We start from the raw sequence: 18,074 nt of genomic DNA, 5'->3' as shown, positions 1-18,074 counted from the left end.
TTACGACTCGGCAGGATCTCCGGGGCTGTAACTTCATTTCTTCCGCGCGGCGAACGAATCGATTCTCTTTGGTAATGATCGTTTAGCGTCGCGCCGCGCGCGGCCGGCTCCGACACACTCGATTCTCCCGTTCCCTCCGCGGTGAAGTTCTTTTGCGAGCGTGCTCGGTGCCGCGGTAACTCGTCGTTGCGACAATTATTATTCACTCGCGTCGGGCACAAGCCGTGTGGCGTGAGAGAGATAGAGAGAGAGAGAGAGAAGTGTAAGTTTGTAATTATTTCCTTGTGACGTTCGGTTACCTTGCGATCGACGAAGACCGGGAGAATTCTAATCGCCCGAGATACCAATATTCCCAGAGAAAGAGAGAGGAGTGAGGGAGGGAGAGGGAGAGAGCAAGATCGGTGACGGGTGAGTAGCGCGTCTCTCTCTTTTTGATCGTCTTCTTCGCCGGCGCGATGAACCTCTCGGCCGCGTATCGATCATGCATTGAGTCGTCCGCCGCGAAAATCGAGTTCGCGCCACCAAATCATTAATCATCGCCGGCGAATTAATAGCTATCCGCGGAAGTGCGAACAAGCGCGTTTGCAAGTACAATAGTGTCACGGCGATGATTAAGATGCCGCGCGCTCTCGCGAGATCCCGGACACGGGGGGGATTGCGGTATGTGCCAATTTAAATCGAGCTTCTAATCGATGATCGGCATATAATGTAATCGCCGTCGGAGGGACCCGCACAGTTTAATTTCCATCGGCAATGGACGGTCGGAGAACGTCGGGACGGTGCGACGTTATACCGCTTCGCAATGAGCGCATTCGCGATTAACGACGACCCGATTGCGACACCCCGTCGTCTCCTCCGCGCGTCGATTCGACCGAATGACGTTCGCAAATCGCGTTCTGTCCGTCGCCTCTCTCGTGACGCGACGTCCACGACGTCCCGTCTGACTGACGCTTGATTCGCTCTTTGTAATTTAATTCGATTTGTATTTGTACTCGCACGTCGGCTAGAACGGACGGGTCATAGGAGACTGGACTTTTAACCCACGACTGATCGGGTACTGACGTATACAGAGAAAAAGGCTTCTTTGAATTTGGTACACGTATTTGTTCGATTCTTAGGCTTGTACAATGTAGACAACATAATTAACGTTAAATGCGATTTTGAGTGAAAATGTTGCTTCATTAAAGTAAACCATGTTGTTTGGTGGAAAAAAAAATAGTATTATTTAAGAGAAATGATATTTCTTAAAAGAAACATTCCTTTCATTGTGTGTTAAATATTGTTCCACCGAAACGCAGAAAGAAATTCTTCGATATTTTTCTAACATATTTCGTTCGAATAATTTATTATTTGTAACAATCATTTTAATGTTTGGATGAAAATATAAAGGAGGTATGTTATTCGACGTAAAGATAGTTATTGTTTGAGAGAAGCCGAACGATCTTGTTTTTTGAATCGAACACTCGTTTGTTTGCTCCATCCCAAAAGATGAGAAATTTGTTTTAATTGAAGAGATTTTATTCGAACCTGAGAAATCTTTTTCTCTGCGTACGAGCGCCGCGCCCAGGTAAAAAGTCGTGCGTCGATTTATACTTCCCGCGATCGGCTTCATCTATCTTTATTATCGTCGCATCTTGACGCGAGTCAGTGTGCGAGAAAGGATAAAAATTGCTCAAATTGATTTCTTACAAATGATACTTTATTTTTCTTCTTGCGGCTCTCTCTCTTTCTCTCTCTTTCTCCGACTTTTGACCGAGGCGAATCCCTCCGTGTCGATCCGTCTGCCCTCGTCGTGATTCATAGTTTCGAGCCTTTTTTCATTCTCGATTCAATCCCCGCTCTTACTCCGCGAGTAGAATCTTTTCTCCTTGACTCGCGCAAACTTTCTATCGAGAGACCCGTGGCGCGAGGCGATCTATTCCGTTGTATTTACACGCGCCGTACTAGCGAGGCGTTAAAGGCCGCGCGATGAGGCATTACGCGCGCGCGCGCGCGTATATTCAGATTAACGAGGCAGATATGTGTTGTACGGATTCACTTTGTTGGAGAATTAATACGACGCCGTGCGGCAACTCGGCTCGATGGCGACGGCTGAAACGGACGAAAACGATCAATCTAGGAGGGTCTCGTGTGAAATCTATTCACGGGACGAGTGTCGAGTGTCAGATAAACGTAACCGTGCCGCGCGCGCACGCCGTAACGCCGCTCTTTGAGCGCAGCCGATCGTAGATTAAGACACGAGGGACGGTTTTATGCCTTATGACAAATGTAATCTAGAACGTGACAGCTCAATCGCCGCGTCTAGCATACCTGCGAGGGTAAACATTGGTGCTCGTGTTTCTCAGGGGGGCCTCCGACCGTTTAGATCGGCCGATACACATCGGCGANTGGTGTTATCCGGTTGCCCAGTCCGTACCGGCTCGTGTTCGCCCGCCGACGTGCACGCACTTTGATCTTTTTGGGAAATTACCAAGTTGTAAAACAATTTCGCATGTAGACGTGCCAGGAACGGCGGCTGAACTGACTCACCGAAAATGAGAGTTTCGGTGGCGTTGGAAGTTATACTTAACCCTGAGAGTAACACCCGCGATCGTGATGCCGAGATAACACCATGGGTCTCCCAGGCCCGCATCATGACAAAATCGTGGTTTTTCTTGCATTTTTATTTAGTTTCTTACAAGTTACTTACATTTATTAACCCTCGCAAGGAAAGGTAGAGATCATTTTTATACCCTAGTAAGATTTTATTATATATTATTATTATTGTATTTTTGAAAATATATTTCTGCTAATATTGTTTCATATGATTTTTGTGCTCTTTTCTTGCTTTAATTAAACAGGATGTATATTTATGTATCAGGGTCGCTTATGACCCCACCTTTTCGCTCGCGTTCTGCCACTCCGCCGTTTCCTTGCGAGGGTCAAGCTTATTATCAATTTTTATTTATCGCATTTATAGAGAGACTGGTTGCCGGTAAGGAAACCAATTATCTCATTGCATCAGACTGATAATAGCGGTGGTCGAATGGACCCAATTTTTTTTCTAAGTAATAGAGAAATAGGAGTATGGTATGTATAGCGTTTTATACAAAAATATGGAAGGAGTAAGCAAAAGAAAGCGCGTGTAAGCTTCATAGGCCTAACATTATAGTCAGAGTTAAGAATCTTTGAATGCACTTCTCTTCGCGAATTCGTGAACAACGCTTCCACGGGAGCGTATTGTCGTGCCGATCAATAAATATTGATAATCTCCATCGCACTTACGGAATTGAAAATGAAAAAGAAACGAACCGAGAAGATTATTGATTTATTTTGCACACTCGTTTGCATCCCGCCCCTCTGGGAGATTCTACGGCGAGTTTTTTCTCCTCATGCAGCGAGGTTACGTCTCTTTTCGGCGGTCGTCGACGGTGCTGCAACGCGAAACCCGAAATGCGCGAGGCTGTGAACGAAAACGAAGAAGAAAACGACGACGACGAAGAAGAAGAAGAAGAAGAAGAAAAACGCTCGGAAATGAAAGAGAGAACGCGTTCGCGCTCGCGAGGGAAGGAAGGGAAAGCGGAGCCGGGCTAATTATACGTCGCGCGAAGGAAGATTTATCGGACGTACGTTTTCCACGAGGCGCGCGATCCTCTCTCTCTCTCTCTCTTCCTTTCTCCTTCTCTCCTACGTCCCGCTTCATCCCTGCAGCCCTTTCCGGCTCCCACCGTCTCGCAGCCGCGGAGCGTGTGGGTGTCTCTTGACGACTCAATATTACTACCACAAAACACACATACGGCCGCGTTTACCAGCACGGCTGAGGAGTGCAGCCATAGGCGTGTGTACCGCGAACGCACGCGTGAAACGAGATAAGGAGCCGAAGTCGCGGCCGTGGCAAAGTGCTACAGAAGTGCGTTGAAAGAGTCTCGAGGAAGACGTGGACGACGACGATGATGACGACGACGGTGCTGGTAGTAGTGATGTTGGCGGTGGTGTGTTGGCGGCGGCGAAGGCCTCGGACGGTACCTTAACCTCGGCAAGTTACGACGGCGGTAAACTCGCGCCGAGATTCAGGAATATCGCGAGGCCCCGGCGGAATATCCTCGCGCGCCGCAAGATAAACAATCTCTCCCACGCCACGATCGCCGATCGATGCTAATGAAGGACCTCTCTCGCGGATTTCTCCGTTAGTACGTTTCTCTTGCTCTTGCTCTTCCTTTCCTCTCCCTCCGCTCTCCTCTCTCTCTCTCTCTCTCTCTCTGGGTACGAGTAGTGATGTTTTCTCCTCGAGGCAACTCGACGCCGTCCGAGCGCGGGTACACGCTCGAGGCACGCGCGCGAGCGAGCGAACGGGCGAGCGCGAAAAATTCCTCTCCACGACCCACTTGGCGTATCTACCGTAGAAATTTCAGGCGGGATCGCTCGGATTCCTGGATCCTTCGCCGCTGCATCGGCATCCCCAGAATTCCTTGTAAAGTCGCGCGGAACACGAATATTACGCGTTCCGGCGGCGGCGGCGCCGCGAGGCGAACGAGGCGATTACACGCTCGAAATATTCGGGAACGTCCCACCGCGCCCCGGATCGCGTGTAACGAGGCGCGTTTCAATTAAAACTGCTAAGTATCCGTAGAAGACGATGGGTCGTGTCGAACTTCGGAAAAGACTGTGTTAAACCGGTGGGAGGGAGAGGTGTTTCACGCTTGTCGGTGGAATTTATCGCAATTTGAAGCGATTTCGCGACAGATCGCCCCCGGTTGAACCCGATGACGAGGGAAAAGGGAGCAATTATCTCCCTTGCTCTTCTCTCTCTCTCTTTCTCTCTGAGAAATCGCCACGGTTGTTTTCTACTTCTTGCATGTCGCATCTCCACTCTTCAGAACTCGTTCTAGACTTCAGCTGTCATTTTTTTAAACTCACTCCCTCCTAAGATTAGAATTTCCGACTCAATCCGGTAATTTAAATCCAGGCTTTTCAACTATTTAAGATTCATAAACCGTCTTTCCGTTAATAAAATATATCTTTTGTACACTATTTTATATTATTATAGCGTTATTAGAAAATTCTACGTTATTACAATTTATATATTTCTTTTTTCTTTTTATTATTAGTTTTATTGCTAATAATCAATTTTCTTTCAATTCTGTTAATTCACGAACTCATCTTGTAGCGTTCGCAAAGGGCTTGCCTTAGAATGATTAATAAAAGTTTTTATCTTTCTCTCTCTCTCTCTCTCTCTCTCTTTCTCGTGAATCGAGTCTCCGCGGACGTCTCGAAATTCCCGCGGTCGCGCAGAAATCCGCTTTCGCCCGCGAAGAGAGCGGTGGTCTCCGCCGGCTATGCGGCGCAGATTTTAATATAATTTGGTTGGATGCCGGCGAGCGAATAATCGAGACAGGGTGATGCATGCCTCAAGGTTCATTGTATTGTACCCGGGGAATCCGGCATGAGGAAGGAGAGGTGGGTGGAGGATGAGGTGGAGGTTGAAGAGAAGAAGAAGGAGGAGGAGAAGACGAGGGAGAAGAAGAAGAAGGGCTCCTTTGTGAAAGCAGCCTCAGGAAATCAGGATTGATATAGGGCTGCGGTAGGTTCGCTCGTAACTTTGTCCCGCGGTACCTGGGACTCGGTCCCGATCCATTAATCACCCTCGTACGAGCCCTGAACTCCGGGTGATTAGCAGGCGTGAACACCGACTCACCGGGGATATATATGCGATTGGCCGCCATTGTCGACCACCGCGGACGTTCCGCGACGGCGATTGAGACGTCCGTCTTCTTCGTGGATTCTGAAATCCCCGGGTCCCGGGAATGAAATCCACGATTTCACGGCCAAGCTCGTGCCGCGACTCTCATTTGCTGCCGCCGCCGCGTGCCCTCGTTGTTGCCCCGCGACTCGCGCGGACGATTATACGCCGCCACGAGGACGGCAAGAGGAGAAGAGAGAGAAATATACTTACCGTCGTCGTCGGTTGACGTTAAGGGCGCCTCGTTGTAGGGCGCAAATGCCGCGGCAATGAGATGGTCTCCGTCCGGATTCCTTTTTAATGTAAGCCCGCCACGCACAAAGTTAGAAAAGCAACTCTCTAAATTTCCCGAAATCTCGCTGAAAACGGGAAGAAAAAAATGAAGACACTGCTATTCGGTATCGGAAGAGTGAATGTCACACTCGAGCTCAGCGTGCCTTTTTATTCTGCGTGGGTGAATGTTTTAATTGATTAAAGTGAATTTATCTTTGATACTGTTAAACAGTTATCGATTAGAGTGTTTCTTATAATAATAATAGAATACGTCGGATATACTTTTCAACTTTGAGTGAAGGAATTCATTCGACTCTTCAGAACGAAGAATGAATGCACTTTGTGAATGAGAGATCACTAGAATTCCGACTGATACGGCGAGTCATTTTAGTTTCCGAATGAAATTTCGCAGCAAGAGGTTTTAAGAGAATATTAAAAGTATCGCTTGTGAAACAGCATTTTTCTGTGAATACCTCGAAGAAGAGATCGCTCGCGTTACTGCAATTTCACGGGGTGGTACGAAATTGCAAGTCGCCACTCCTCTTTCCGAAGGTTTATTTTTTAATCGTAGCTACTGGTTTTTTCAGAAACCGTCTTTCTCCGTCAGAGAGAGAGAGAGAGAGAGATACGTGCGACGTGTTCTCGGGGATTCTTGCGTCGTGTGATCAATGAACGGCTATTCGGAAACGAATAGAGCACAATGTGATATTAATCATCGCTTTAAACGCTTGTTTACAATAGTTATGAAAAGCCGCGCTGGTCGCGCATGATGCTTCACAAAAGGACGCTCGTTATTCTTATTCGTAAACGCTGCGTCGGTCTTAAGTCATTCCGTTTGTCCGGCTGCGTGGTCCTCGGCTCCTAAAAAGAGGCGCTTAATTGTACGGCGATTTAAGCAGTGGAAGAGAGAGAAGAGAGGAACCACCCGTAGGGACTGCCAGAGATTCCCGCGTCTCGTGGGTGTAACTTACGAGGTAATTAATGCAGCCGTAAGTTGCGAGCTGGCCGAAGACGGCTCTTCTCTCCGCGTGCTTCTTGACGTATCCAAAATACTCGCGTGTGCGCGTTCCTCGAGCAACGACTTTACGGAGCTCCTAGGTTTCTCCCCTTCTTCCACCCTCTCCCTTTCCCTATTGTAATCGTATCTACCGTGCCGTTAGTTACCTAACACCGTGCGCCTTTTATCAATCTACGTTGGCCGGCTCGATAGCCTTATCATGTAATGCAACTGGGTTTTTAAGATTTTCTAATCGAACGCATTATTGGTTTATTACCTGTTAATTATTCATAGAAACGTTAACGATGTGTCGATGTGGCAACCTATCATTGTGATGGTTCTGCGTTAATGTTTACATCGAAAGGAAAAAACTGTTGCATTCAAGTAAATATTTGTTAAGGTGTATTAGAATGATTATTTTGTTTGGATTTAATAAATATTACTTGGACGTACACTGTAGTACATTGTAAAAAAAGTGCAACAATTCGACTATTGATTGAGGGAGTATTTTTCGCAACACTTACGATAAAAATTCCTGCAAGGTCCGGAGGGATATTTGAAGAAAATTAATATGGAATATCACATACAGAAAAATACATGTATTATGTTCAAGTAAATATTGTTTTTCAAGTGTTTCATAAATTTATAAATCCGCGAGTATAAGTTCTTCGAATTTACTCAAAATACATTTTTAATAGTAAGTTTAACACTTTAATCAAGAATATTAAATTAAAACACTAAAATTAAAACTTTGGTTCAGTTATATTTCGATCGGTCGAATTTACCTTTTCTGCGATAAAGTTTATAATATTCTTGAGAAGAGAATTATCTTCGAGAGCCGTATACTTCTTTCTTCTTTTATCGCAGAAACAAATCTGTTCGAATAGAAAATACCAGTAACCTAATTGTACCGCGTGCTAAGGTTATTTACGTCAGGTTATGCAGTCGGCACGCATAATCGCGCCCCACCGCGGCGATGTCTCCGAGGTTTGCCAATTTCGTTATCTTACACTTGGAAATGCTGCCACTCGTGATTCCGATCTCTCTCTTTCCCGAGATCGCCCCCGCGATACATTTTAATCGCGTTTTCGCGAAACACCCGCGCGTCGATTCGCGCCACCGATTTTGCGATCCGATCGTTTCCCCGATTATTTTTCTCATTATTCCTCTTTCCATTCCCTTCGGCGGCATTCCCTGTCCCGCGGCACATCGAAATCCGCCGCGTTCGCATGCCGTTCTTTCTTTCTAGGCTTTATGCGTGCGTCGATCCCTGTCGCCCTTCTGTCGCCGTTATTTCTCTTTTTTTCTATCTTTCTCTCTCTCTCTCTAACTCTTCCGATCGTTCTGACTCTGCGAATATCCGGGGAACGGCGCGTTCTTCGTGGAAGGCGCAGCTTCGTCGAAGAAAGGCTCGCCCCCGATCACGATTTTAACGACGAAACCGGCGTATACGTCGGAATTATTAATTAGGCACTTCTTATCCGCGGCGCGCTGTCGCGAGGAGAGGGAGAGAGATCCTCGGAGGATATAAAATTAGCAATTTTATACCGCCGCCGCGCGCCGACCGCTCGATTCTCAGACTCGTGCCAATATCGATCGTCGGGCGGGTTCTTTCTTACGCGCCCGCGGCGACTTCTCGTATCAACCGCGCGCTGAAACTTTTTCTCTCACCGCCTTTCCTTTTATTCTCCCCCTCCCGCCCTCCTCCCCGCTGCCCCGTCTTTCTTAATTATGTCTCCACCACGGCGAACGGCGAGCGTTGGCTGGTCGCCGCGATGTCTTTCTTCGCGATCCTTCGGGAAGTTAATTGGGAACTCACGGGGGAGTCCCAGTGAGACTCGAAATCGCACGATGTCGTCGTCGTCGTCGTGACGTCGCGTTAACCCTGAAAACAATATCATCACGATCTTGCCGCTGAAGACATTACGGGTGTCAGGTCTAGATCGAAAAATATTGTAAAATCATGATTTGTTGGTCTTTTTTTGGAATTATTTGCATTTATTAAGTTTATTTTTATTTATAAGGTTTATTTAACACATAAATCTCATATTTCAGAAATAAACCGTATTTCTGTGAAGTAAACCTTATTCCACAAATAAATTGTTAAGTGCAGGCTGATAATAGTAAATAGTCACATGGATTCAATTTATCTTTTCTGAACAATAAAGGAATAAGAGTGGGATACAGCGTTTTGCATAAAATATCGAACACCGGAAGAAGAATTTGGTAACAATTATCAAGATTTGGTTAAATAGTTTCAACTTAATTGTTCTTTATTGCGAGTCATTTAGAACCATATACTGTACTGTAGCATATATTATATATATAATATATAGTACTAAGTGATTTAGTTGCAGTAACCAAGCAATTTAATTGAAACTATTTAATCAAATCTTGGCACCGGCTTGTTATCAGATTCTTCTTACAGCGATGAAGGGATAAGCGAGAGGAAATGCATGTTAAGGCATCTCAGACTTAACATGTCACAGTTAAAGAAAGATCGCCGAAAGATCTCGGTTCTACGCGACTCTAGCGAAGTGCTCGATGGGTTTCGCGGGGCAGGTACACACCTGGGGCACGCGTGGGCCCACACATGCACGCGCGTATAGCCTATCACGCCTCCTCACGCGTGACGTCACATCTGGCTATATCTGCCAAGATTCGCGGAGGAGAGTGGAGTGCGCGACGCAGCGGTGAGGAAAGGCGAGACGGGGTAGGGGGGGGGGCAGAAGAGAGGCGAGTGAAAAAAGCGCCGATGAAGGGAGAAAAAAGGAGTGACCCGAACCGGTCCACGCCGGGTCAACAGCACGCACGCCACCCCCGTATAAGAGCCATCGCGCGTCGGTCTGACGCGCATCTACCGGGTGTAGGAGAAAAAAATCCCAGGCTGAATCCCGGGATCCTCGGTCTCCGCGACGTGAACAGCTCCGGGAAAGTGTAAAGGGTCGTTTCGATATCGGCTGGCGGTCATTATTACTCGAACGCCCGTAATCAATGAAATTTCTTCGCCGGTTGCACCGTCGTTGTTAATTGCCACGAAACGAGGCGAAGTGCTCTCCCACTTGCAAGATCGAGATTGCGAGATGAGGCAAAAGGGGATTACTAGGATGGTGAGGTAGCCGTTTGTGTCGTATCGCTCCACTTGAAACGATCAATGTATCTATCGCGCGCGACGTCGTCGCTGAATGTTCACGGGAGATTTACAACGTCGTCGGGGAGCGCGCACACGAGGAGGGAACGCGAGCGAGCCGATCGTCGCGCGTCATTAGCGCCATTACGCCGATGCGCTTGCTCGTCCGCGATTACGCGAAACTCGACGTGCGACGGCCGGCCGGCGAAATCCGGGATTATCCGGGAAAAGAGACGAGCGAGACGGTGGCCGTCGAGAGTCCGGTAGACAGCGGGTTATTAGCGAATGGTTAGCGTGCTCTTCGTCACCGTCTGACTTCTTTCTCTCTCCTCTCCTTTTCTTCTTCTTCTTTCTCTCTCTCTCTTTCTTTCATTTTCTCTTCCACTCTCTCTCTCTCTTTCTCTCGACTTCCGAAGCGATTCCTACACTGCTCAATTACCGTAAATATACGGGATAACAGCCGCGAGGGCATCGGCGGCGTTTCGGAAGTTTAATGAAAAGGACGCGCGAACGGGCGAGAGAGCGCGCGAGCGAGCGAGGTAAGCCGGTAGCAAATTATTGCGCGCGGCGGTCTCCAGCCTCGAGTCGGCTTTTACTACTTCGGCGCGCATCCTGCCATTTATCATTTGCAACGTGCAATCGAAGACGAAGGCAGAGCGTAACGAGAGTGTTGTACAAGGTTCCCGGGCGGTACGAACGCGCGCGCGTCGTGTATCTTGTAGCCGGCGCTGGCGAGAGGAGAGCAAAGCCGAAACGAGATCGCAATCGAGAGGCGCCGTTAGGCTGTTTGTCACACCTCGCGCGCGTGGGTCGCCGCGAAACCAGCGTAGTGTAGTTTTTATGAAAGCCCCAGAGTCCGGCTATCCCGCTCGAGGTGGGGGAGGCGGCCGAAGAGGCCGATTCGGATTCAGCGCGGTCGCATTCGCGTGGTGGCGCGCGAATGCGTTTATCGCTCAATCCGCGTGCTCCCACTACGAAACTGCTCTTCGCGTCTTCTTTACGGGATCTGTACGCGCGTACGGTGAAATTTTATCGAGGTAAGCTACGTGAAAATCGCGTGTGAGGAGAGGTGCCGAAGTGAAGGTGTCGCCGCTCTCGCGAAATAGTCGCCGGAAGACTTTCGAAGCATGCCCGGCCGTGCCGGATTGTAACTACTGCGCCGAATTTTAATGAAACCATTCGAAATTTTTGACCAATTTTCTCGCGAAACCATTATTATCAGATTATTCGGGGGAGATTTTGTGAGAGAAAATGAAATCGATGGAAAGTTTCGAGAATTTTCAATAAAGTATTTTCAGCATTGCTTAGTGTCCGACCAGTCCCTGCGCGCCGGCTGTTTCCACTTCGCCGTCTCGCCGTTCCCAGCCTCGACCCGTCCGCTCACTATTTTTTCTCGCGTGCGTTCGGAGGATATCGCGAGGATGCCGGGGGATAAGCTCGATGGGTATATCACCGGTAGCAGGCTATTAGCGAATCGCTACGAGGCTGTTCGTCATCTCACGCATGGCTAGTTATGCCGTGGCATAAGCTCGTTCTGCCGACACGCGACCTACACACGGCGCGGCGCGCGACAGCTCTTCCCGTCCTTTTCCAGCTCGCGTAAGAACGCTCGGCCGGCCGACCGTCCTTTTCCCTCTTTTCCTCGTCTCTCTCTCTCTCTCTTTCGAGATCTCTCTCTTTCTTTCTCGCCTTCTCTCTCCAACCCTCTCGCGAAAGAAGCCGCTCCCGTGCCTCCTTCCCCGCTCGTTCTCGCCGATCCACGCTGAGAGAGCTCGAGATGGTATAAGGGAATAAGACGGAAATAAGATACGACACAGCTGATACGCCTTCGCCCACCGATTACGCGCTAGGTGTATGCCGGAGATTGTCGATGATGTCATTCCCAACTATATACTCGGCGAGCCAAGTGCAGGACACTCGCTGGCCGATTATAGAGACGGCATTTCGCGTCGAGGAATACGAAGGGCGTCGACACGAGGAAAATTCACGGCGACACGGGGCGATTTCGGCGGTCCGGCCTTCTCCTCGAACTCGTGCATACTCTCGTCGTCTTCGGCTCGGAATTTTTCTCCTTGCAACGCTCGCGGCCCCGAAACGGTAACGTACCTGTTACGCGTACCCGAGCGGCAGGTTCGATCGATAAACCCCGACGAAACGAAATTCGTGCCGGCGACAAAGTGAAGGGAGGTTTGTTGTCCGGTCGGAGCGGGCTACGCCAACGACATCAATCATCCTGCACGACCGAGAGCGAGACTTTCACCGGCCGTTGCTACGACGACGACGATGCGGCGCACGAAGCCCTAAGAGCGAGCGCGCGCGTGTTTCTCGACTCGCGTCCATCGCAGTCCTGCCGTGCGATCACCTCTCGGCCGCGTCCACCCACGATCCATCATCGCGCGCTACCTTCGCCAAAGAGAAATCGCGGCGCTCAATGGTATCGTTGATCCGTCCGGCCGGATCGGTAGCGCTCTCCGCTCGATCGGACGCGCGCTCGATCGAGAGCTCGCGCGTCCCGCCTACGCGATCGCCGAGATAGCGCGCGATGAAGAAACAAGCCCGGCGGAAGGACGACTTTTCCCGCGGGTCGTCCCGCGGAATCGGAGAACTCCGCTCTTCCATGAGAGACGGCGACCGGCGTTCCGGCCGATTCTATTTGTTTCATATCTTGGGCGATGTTTACCGCGATAATTAGGATTGATGAATGATGAATAATTCATGCTTGTAACAGATATTAATTGCGATTTTATTCCCGCGACATGGTAAATGAGGTAAATCACGAACGGATATCGAGGCTGGGAATGGCGAGAGGGCGAAGTGGAACGAGACGGCGCAAGAAAAGATTGATCAGATATTAATCAGTATTGGGAAATCCTTATTTTAAGGTTAATCTCGCGATTGGTTTTAGTATTTCTGGATTGATAATTTCATCGATATTTTTATGATTAGTACACGTTTTTGGAGAAATCGTGAGCGGACGTCGTGGTCACGAATGGCGAGAGGATGAAGTAGAAAAAGAACCGGAAGACGTAGAGTTACATAGGATCCAAAACGCTTTATTGAGAAATTATAGCAAAAGTGTGGAATCTGCAAAAAATGATTTCTACTATTTACATATGCTTATTCATACATTACAATTGAACTGCCGTTGAAAAACTGTTTCTCGAACAGCATATGGATTTTCGCGTGATCATACATGAGTGTTACGAAAATTGAAAGGCAGGTCAGGAACTAATATAAAGAATTATCGACGCAACTGCAGAAATTAAACAAAATCGGCACAAAATTTCAAGGTCGATAAATTCAATATTACATGTTAAGTTCGAAAAATACTAAGTTGCGAAAAATGCTGCCTCAGGAGACTTTATAAAACCGATGAGGTATTTCCTCTTTATTTTCTCTTGCTCAATTTCTCGCATGTTATTTCACGCTTTCCTAACATCAATTATATATTTTCCAATATAATATTCGACAGCACTTTTATATGCGTACCTCAAAAGATACACGCATCAAAATACGCGGATTTCGATAGACGAACAATCATCCGGGAACTGGGTGAATTCTGACGGAAAAATATCATCCATCGAAAACGTGACTTAAGGAAAAAGACAGAGAGAGAGAGAATGATCGAGCGAGCGCGTTAAGAGGCTACCATTGACGTCGCGCCATATTTCTCGGGGCGAATTTTATTGAGGAAGTCGCGCGGAGGAGGGTTGGCGGGGCCGGCGAGTATTGAATCCATCGGTACGCATTGTCGACAAGATATACGAAGCCGGGGGTTACGGGTTAAGTGGGCCCCCGGTACCTCCGGTAAATAAGTCTCCCCGCGTGCGTGTTTCGCGCGGCGGCCGCGCGCGTGTATGCGTACCTGCGTTGTCTCTCGCGTGCCTCCGAGTGGCTGCATACCGGCCGACGCGATGCGGCACAGCCTCTCTCTCTCCTTCTCAGGGCAATTTATAATCGTACGGGGTTCAATGCGAGTCGTGTGGGACGCCCGAGAACAAAGAGACACCCCGTAGTAAACGCGGTCTCGCGCGGCAACGGCGAGGCGCGCGTCCGCGCCGATCTTCGGAGAGAGGAAGCGGACGCCACCTTCGTCGTGTCGTTGATTAGTCGCTTGAGTGCGCGCGCGAGTACTCGTTAGAGCGATTCTTCGGGACCCCGGACGTTGATACTGCCCACCTTACCCCTCTCACCCTCGCCCCTTCCGCAGGATCGACCTCGCGCCGACGCGCCCCGCTCGACTCCAATTAAAACTTTACGACCGGCGGGGATGTTAAATAACCGAGACGCGCGCGCGTCCTACGTCCGAAGGCGCATTCCGCGATTAATTTGCGTTTCACGCGTCATTATTGTCCTTACAGTAATATTTGTACTACCGAGGGAAGAGAGACCGGTTCCTCTCTCGCGCGCGTGTGGACGCACGGTAAACCTTGAGGAAGGTTGCACCACTCGAGAGGAAGAGAGAGAAAGAAAGAGCCGTCGAGTCGCGCGCTCGACGTTCCGCGATTCGTTCCTTAATCCTTTCCGGTTCTCTACGATGACGGTTGCCGTCGCATTTATTATACTTCAACGCGCGACTTCAATTTGTGTTCGCGCGAAAAATAAACGAGAGATATTTTCCTCCCCTTTTCTCTCTCTTGCTTCTTTCTTTTCTTCATTTCGTTATGATCGTTCTGATAAATCGAAGACGCGATATATGAGATGTAACCGCACGCGGTTAAAATCGCCGCTAACGCCACGGATTAACGTCGTCGATTTCCAGACGGGAGGATCGCACGAGCCGGCACGAGGGCCGCGGTAAGACGATCTCCCCCGGTACGAGAGCCAGGAGGAAAAAGGATCTCCGTGCGTGGAATATTGTTTGTACGTAACTTACATACAGGAACGAAGTACAAAGCGGCGGTTCCACGTGACCCACGACCTCGCCTCTAATGAGCGGCAAAGCTTACGGCTATTGTGAGAGAACCTCCTCCTGGAGAGGAAGAGGAAGAGAGAGAAGGAGAGGAAGAGAGAAGCGGCTGCTCTCCGTTTTCTTCGTACTCGTGCCCTCCGCCCGAATCCTTTCTCCAGCCTGAGCGCGCGCGAGACCGCCGCGCTCTCGTACACGTTTAACTCGAGCAGCACAATAAAACGGAACGAAATTAAATTCTCCTCCCCCATGCCCCATCCCCCGCCCTCACCACGGTCTTATAACTCCACTTGGTCGCGCATTTATCATATCTTACGCATGCTAACTCGCACGTGCTGCAAGGAGAAGCACGAGGACGAAGTATTTTTGTTTGGGAATTAATACGCGAGTTACTACCACCAGGTCGAGAAAAACCTGACCTGGCCTTAAACTTATTATTTTTACGCTTACACGTATTGAATATCGGCGCAACGCAAAATGTTGAGATAAGACAAACACAATGTGTTAAATTAATATACGGGGTGTGTTAAAAATTTAATACAAAAATTTTAACAGGGACCAGATTTTTAACGCTAGTACTTTAATTAAGAAAAAAATAGTACGTCATGTGGAAACTGAAAAATCGAAGAACGTTCAGCGGTCTACTGAATTTGTGACGAGCTAGGATTAATACGCGAGGTACAAGAATCTTTACTTTTTTTTTTGTTTTTTCAACAGCTTCCGCGTTCAATTTCGTGCCAGTTCTCCCGTTTAAAACGTCGAGACGTTATTTTCGACTCTCTTTTTTCATCGGGGGACGTTCTGTCGAGTTGAAATACTACGTCGTTGCTCGCTTCCCTCGAGTTCCACGAGAGTGGAGCGATAAACGATAATCCAAAGCGCGATACTCCTCTGCGAGTTGTAACGATCATCGGGTAAGAGGAAGATCGTTCTTCGGCGATTCCACGAAGGGGATGGCGAGAAAAAAGGAAGAAACTCGCGGGAGAAGGGAAAGAAAGAGAGAGAGAGAGCTGAGAGATGCGAACCCGCTCGCGCTAACGCATCGTTCTTGCCGGGAGTATCGACGACGGTCGTGGCGAAGGGGAACACCCTGTACATGCCGACGACATTCCCGAAGTGCAGCGTGCAGTTTTTCGCGGCTACCGGTGCAGCGGAGCCTGTGACGAGAGTGACTCAGAGGCTTCGAGGTAGACGCAAGGGCGAAACACGCACGTGCTCCCTCGAGCGCGCGCGTCCGTGTCGTGTACGTGCGCGTATGCGTTGCGTGTACAACTGGAGTGCGGTGGAGGGAGAGGAGGAACCAAAGGAAGGAAAAAGGGCGGAGGGAAGCGCGAGATTTATTCGGCCGAATTTCGACGGCCGGTCGATGCCGCGCCGGCCGTCGCCGCTTCCGAGGAATGCATTTCGTATTCGGAATCTCTCCTCGCGCGGAATATATTGTACATCCTGCGACAGAGATAGATGGATAGATATATAAAGAGAGAGAGAGAGAGAGAGACGTGCGTTAGATCTTTGTTTTTTTCGCTACCGGTCTCGTCCTCGTGTTGATATCGTTATCTTCGAATATTACAACAATGTGTTGAACTATTCAGTAAGTTTGTCGTCAAAAATCCCTATGAACTTATCGAACGACCGAAAAATATCACCTATTAACGAGAAACATCCTTTAGTTGCGCGACAGGACAAGACGAAAATTTTACCCGAATAACTCTCATTTCATTTGCACATTTCGTTCTCATTTCATCTATGCATCCATCCCAGAGCGCTGCTCGTAAACCTCAATAACAACGATAACAGCTCGCAGTTGACATCGACATCGGGCTCGTGTCGTTAACCCCGAGCCGGAGATCGCGACGACGTCCACCGATCTGTCCGATAAACGCTCGGCGACGCGGATCTTGCCGATGATGTATCGTTCCCCTGTGGATTCCCCCGGATCGGCGCTATTAGGCCATCGGCATCGCCGATACTTTTTCTGGCACCGGCGGCTCAAGAGGACAGGGAGGAGGGGGACGCGTCCCGGGTGGACCCTGCGTGCGCGCGCGAGAGACGTATGTGTCCCGTAAACGACGACTAGCACCGCGGTTTAACTAATGTGCCGGACCGGTTAGGAGCGTATTGATCGGACCGCGACTAGATTTATGTCGGCGAATGATTCACGGCGCGTGATTTACAGCGGATTGTCCGCCGCCGCTGTGCGCGAGCGCGCGCGTTCGCTCGCGAGCGCATACTGATTGAGCATTTATGCCGCTCTCCCTCGCGGTAACCGCCGATCATTTATTGGGTTAAGGTGAAATTCCCCGTCTTTTCCCGCCGCCGTGTGCAGGATACTCTCGGATTTTCCTTCTCTTCTTCTTCTTCTTTCACGCCATTTTACCCCCTCTCGCTCTCCCTTGCGGCTCGGCTCGAGACGCAGATAGCAAATTTGAAAGCGACCCGATTTGCTGATGAAATATTTCCCCTTCAGAACCCTCCCCCCTCCTCCTCTCTCTATCTTGATTTTATAATGTTATTGTCAGGGTTGGGAGGGTTTATTTTTCCCAGATGTAACTCGTCACACTGTTATTCATCTTGAAAAATAACTCGTCGCCGTGTTATCGCTACTATTATCGTTATAGATAGAAAATTACACCGTTAAAATTATACCGTTATCAACGCAAAGGAATAACGCGAATCTTTGCTGTAAAAATGTAAATTGTAATTGTGACGGTTACAAATGACGCGTTGTTTCCCAGCGTCCTTATTCTGTAACTTTCAACGCGTGCGTTACGAATCTTCGCACGGACGAAATATATTACAAAATAGCTCCGCAAAGATACCGTCGACGGTAACGAAATTGTCGTTACAAGTTAGAGAAATAGGGCGGCTGGCGCACTACGCGCGTTAGTTTGATTTTACGGATACTTCAATTGTTTGTTCTTTTTATAGTCCACCGGGCCGCTTCTCTCTCGTTGGAGTATCTCGCTCGTTCGCGCGCATGTTACAAAATAGACATTACGTTACCGGGTTCCCGGCGTGGTTTACGTAAAGCTGAAGGCAACACGGG

At 48.9% G+C, this 18,074-nt stretch overlaps 1 protein-coding gene across 7 annotated transcripts in view; it reads left to right on the top strand.

Moving 5' to 3' along the window:
- The window catches only part of LOC106751606 (MKL/myocardin-like protein 2), a 275,296-nt gene that overhangs the window by 169,604 nt on the left and 87,618 nt on the right, over positions 1-18,074 (top strand). Inside the window, exon 1 of one of the 7 annotated variants that reach the window (XM_014632555.1) lies at positions 393-408. The exons of the other annotated variants lie outside the window; for them this stretch is intronic. The gene's annotated coding sequence lies outside the window, so the exon portion shown is untranslated. Of the gene's footprint in view, positions 1-392; positions 409-18,074 lie in introns of those variants that run through there. 7 annotated transcript variants of the gene reach the window in all.

This window comes from Dinoponera quadriceps, unplaced genomic scaffold (genome assembly GCF_001313825.1).
Source record: "Dinoponera quadriceps isolate SergipeBrazil2010 unplaced genomic scaffold, ASM131382v1 scaffold386, whole genome shotgun sequence".
NCBI lineage: Eukaryota > Metazoa > Arthropoda > Insecta > Hymenoptera > Formicidae > Dinoponera > Dinoponera quadriceps.
Note: the sequence above shows the minus strand (reverse complement) of the source record. Positions and strands in the feature narration are given on the sequence as shown.